Below are 5,033 nucleotides of genomic sequence, written 5' to 3'. Positions count from 1 at the left end.
GAAGTGACCCACAGTATGCTTTTGATTAATGACACCTATTTCTAGAGGCTTCAGTGGGCTTTAGATTAAGCTTCCAAAGAGAGAAGGGTTTGAGGAACAGAATGAAGCTCTTAAAGTCATGCAAAAATATATGATGCACCAAATACCTCCAGGTAAAGCCAGCACTACTGTTTGTCCAGCATCTGTATACTTTCTTATGCAGGATAATGTTTTCAAGGTGGATGCAAATAAGCCATTACATTGACATAAATATGTTGGTAATAAAGTGGCCAGGCTCTTCTGTACCAAACTTCCAACCCAGAGAAAAGATTATATATTCTTAGAGCAATGATGTGTTTCATTAGGCTGTGGTAAAATATTCCTGAGGGTATAACAGCATGGATGCTGTACTTGGCCAAACCAGCTTTCAGAAGAAGCAGCAGTGATGACAACTTAATTCAAGCCTTCTAGCTTTGATAATAGCACAGCTGTGAAGTGCTGCTAAGGACATCTTAAATGTTAAAATCAGTCTTCAGTGAAGTGACCCCTAATTTTAACCTTTGGAAATATTGGTGACATTACAGCTGCTTTCCTTAGACAAGCAAAGTTCACATGCACCTCCTTCCAGATGCATTAAGATGGATTCAGACCCAGCCAGAAGGTTTGCCAGAGAACAAAAAGATTAACATAGTATACCTACCACAGAGATGCTGAACCAATATATTTCAAAAGGTTTATCATTCCTATTTTCACATGAAAAGAGAGCTGTTGTTTCTGATATTTGTATTTATCAGAAAATAAGAAAAAGGCAATGCAGTACCTGAGGAGAAAGCCTAAAGGCACTGGAGTTTGGGTTTAGGACTGCTATTCAAAGAAATATTCTGCTGCCAGAGAAGATGGAAAATGAGCATTATTTTATATCAAGATTTTGCTTGAAATTGAAAAGTGTGATCTGAAGAAATCTTTAGTATTCTTTACAACTATTTCCTATTTTGGCCCAAAGGCTTTGACTGTTTTACCCATTGTCTCTCTGGGCAGCAGATTCAGTATTAGTGGTCATTATCCTTGTCGTAGTTCACCAGCTCATTTGTGCTACTTCATGATGCAGTGCTACAGCTTCAGACAGTTAGGGCTAAAAGTAATGTGTTGGGGTTTGTGGCTTTTTTTTTTTTTCCCTCTTATGTTTGGTCTGTTCACAGGCATGTGGTTTTGTGGTACTTACACTAAATTTTGACCTTGTCATTATGCATAATGGTCTTGAGTCAAGAGTGTTGTCTCATCTACAAACTAGGAAATTAATACCTGGCTTAATGATACCTTTGTTTTCTTTCCACATTTAAAATACAGCTTTCCCATCTTTTTAAAGCAGCATAAGTCAGCATTAACATAAAATAGCTATATAATGCTCACTCTAGCCCTCCATGTACTAATATAAGCATCTTTTTCTGAATATTTTTAAGGGGTTTTAATTTTTTTCATCAAGAAAATTTGAATTCAGATTATTTCCCCAAATCTGTTAATTTGTGTATGTTTATAAATACTTAAACCAACAGTAAGGGGGAGGTAGCTGCAGGTAGCACTGGTGGTCTGAGCACCATAATACCAAAAACATTTCTCAGCCAAAAGGCTGAGTGACTACACTCTGAAGTATGCAGCCTTTGCTTGGATGCTCTACAAAGGTGGTGAAAAAAATAAGAGTTGACAGAATGTGTGGTTTTGTCCAAAATTTGGGTTCCAATACCAACTTTCACATGCACATTGTATGAAAAGGCAGCACTTTGAAGGTCATAGCTACTTGTTGTATACTTCTAGCTATGGATTTCAATTTCTACCCAACTTAGAGACTGCACATGGATGAAAGTAAAATTAAGGGATTTCAGAGAGTTCAAGGGAGAAAGCAGGTGTCCATACAGACATAGCCTTATTTTAGGTCTGTTCCTCTTGGATGAGTGGTTAGATCAAGCCTTAAAAAAATTAATCAGAAAGTAACTATGTATTCTTACAACCAGATGTGAATCAAAACATTTAAGTTAAATAGGGCATTCAGTACTATGGAAGCATAGTAGAATGTTCATAATGAAATAGTCTTTTAAAGAAAACTTTTTACTGGCAGCATGAGATTCAGTAACATTTTCTCCCATTTTCCCAGTGCTCTGCCTTATATTTACTAGGATTCAGAAGGCCTCCTTTAGAAATCTCTTTAATATTTCTGTGAAGGTAACAAAGGCATTTACTGCACCCAGACAGAAATTTTCTTCCAGATATCCTTTTAATTCCATAAGCAGAAAGTCCAGAGAAATGAAAAGCCAAGATAGTTATGAGCCTACTTTAATAGTAATAGCTCAATGTTATTTATTTCATAGATTGTGAAGTCACTTTGAGGATCAGCCAAAATTTTGAAAACATTTCATTCAGATATTTGCACTCTACTCTTTTCTTGTATGTCTACCTATTTTTTATACATATGAGCCACTTTTAACAGTGTTGGGAATAGTGGGTAGGTACATGTACTGCAATGCCTTTCACAAAAATTTAACTGAAATGAAAAATTATGATATATTTGCCTATGCCACTGACATTTTCCCCATGCACAGGAAGGGCAAAGATATTTAAATTAGAGGGTTGTTTTTTCAAAATGAGAATAGTTACTGTTATGTGCTTGATCTAGCACCAGAAATTTTCAAATCACCTTCAAAATTATGCTTATAAATGTTTTTTACATTTGAGATATTGCAAAACTAAAGGAGATCTTCATATACATACTACTCCAAGCACCCATTTCAAACACGTGGTTGAATTTAGAAATAACAATGTTCATAATCTTTCATTAGTGAACTCAGACTCAATGCAATGAATTCCTGTTCATAGAAAAATTGCACAGCTCTTTTGACCTGCAAGACACATAAAATTCTAGTTTCCATTTAGAGGTTTGAAAAAGGAGTGATTTTGATGCATAAGGAGTTTTTAAAATATAAACACTTTTAAAAGTGTTTACCTCTGTTATTAATAAATATTTACAATAAGCCAGCATTTCCAAACTGAATCATCAATAACCGGGAAGCATATTATCTGCTTTACACATCTGGCATCTCACAGGCATTCTAAATTGTCATGGTAAGGAAGATCTTTCTCTGCACATGTCACCTGTGTATGACAGCTGACAAGCAAAAGATTCAACTACATGAAGACAAAATGTGAAAAATTTCATTAATCGTGCTAATAGAGGAGTTCTTTTACAAAAATTAATTGGGAGACTTGGAAACATTCAACTAATCAACTATACAACTTACAAATATATGAAGGAATAGAAAATAGATAACCTTTCTTTAACACTGCAAAATGGTAGATCAGTGACCCAAGTATGCCATTACCAAGTTACTTCAGAGTGCAATGGACCCTTGGGTGAAAAATAGAAAAAATGCAACAGATATTATATCTGTTTTTCTAGTTCATAATTTTGATTCATGCATAAAAGAAGAGAAAGCAGTATTTTATGACTTGAGATGGCAGAAGGCTTGGGTAACTCTGAGGAGACCCACAAGAAATGGAAACCACTAAATGGTAGCCATGGTACTTCTGTCTAATGTGTGATTGCTATATCAATCTTTGAGAGTTCAAAAAAATAACTACAATAAACTTTAGGATAAAATCTCCAAGACTTATGTCAGGACCATGTGAAGTTTCTCGCTTGTCACAATTATTTTCATTGCATGGATTATGTCTAACAGACAGGAAGGAAACAGTTGCTTCAAAGAGAACTTTCAGGAACATAATGAATGGCCCAAAGAATCCTTATCTATCAAATCCATCTAAATTTTTAATAACATTCTCTTTCATTTTCTGCTTTAAAACATGAACAGTGACTCAAAGATTTCAGCAGCTAATGCCAAAAGGTTTAGATATGTCATCACAGTTGTCTCATATTTTAAAATGTCAGCATGATAGGTTAACACCCAGGAAAGGTTCATCAGTTACATCCTTGGTTCTACTAATAATTTTCAGACTGATTTCCAGCAAAAAACTCACCCATATTTGCTTGTGTGTGAGCAGCTCAAAATGATACCTTTGGGTCCACAAACACTGTACACCTAAACTATTCATAGTGTTCTAAGGTGAAGTCCAAGCAGAGACAACCTTTAACATTATACCAAAAAGCACATCAAAAAAAGGTCATGCTCACATCTAGGGTGCCATGGGCCAAGCGAAAGAGGTGTGTGGATAGAAAACTTAAGCAAACAGAAAATGTTTTAGGATTAATTTAGTAACAAAAGTTTAGAGAGGCATTTCATGCTACCATGTAATTTAAATTTGAAAATTAAGCATATTTAAGAAACTGAAATTTTGTGGCTGGGTTTATCAAGACTTGATTGAGCAGAGTAACTCTGTATCTATTTAATAACCAGGACTGTTGGAAATTCAACAATTAGGTGTTCTTAAATCTAAGTGCCTTAAAGATCTTAAATCCTTTGATGCATTTTGCATATATCAGAAATAGATGCACAGTACTGAGCAGAAAATCATTTATTCAAATATATGTTGACATCTGTGAAAATAGGTCATGAAGTTATGAGTTGTCCCCACAGGGCTTGTTCCTTCATCAGGGGTTGCTACTTCACTGGAAACTTACCTCTTACTACTACATACCAGCATATGACAATACCTCCCTTCAGAATAAATTGGTTTTTTGTAGGCCAAAACATTCCAAGTTACAGGCATCAGAAAGCAGGCTTTCTTACATTACTGGATTTTTTTATACCCAAGGAAAAAAAAAAAAAAAACAACACCATTGCACCTTTGTAATCACCAAAGTTTACTTTAAGAGGCAATTATACTTAAAGGTATCTTTTTCCTATTTTCAGCAAAAGGTATCATTCTAGTAATCGGAAAATAAGAATGTGAGTAGTAAGCAAGCAAATATACAGCTGAAATGTGATGATAAATATTACTAGGAGCAAGATTCATCCTTTAACATTGAGACAATGGGCCAATTCAGGAACCTTGCTTTGCCTTTCTGAGTGTTCTCAGTCTGTGACTGTGCTCAAATACAATCTTTT

Source organism: Hirundo rustica, chromosome 4, assembly GCF_015227805.2.
Source record: "Hirundo rustica isolate bHirRus1 chromosome 4, bHirRus1.pri.v3, whole genome shotgun sequence".
Lineage (NCBI taxonomy): Eukaryota > Metazoa > Chordata > Aves > Passeriformes > Hirundinidae > Hirundo > Hirundo rustica.
Note: the sequence above shows the minus strand (reverse complement) of the source record.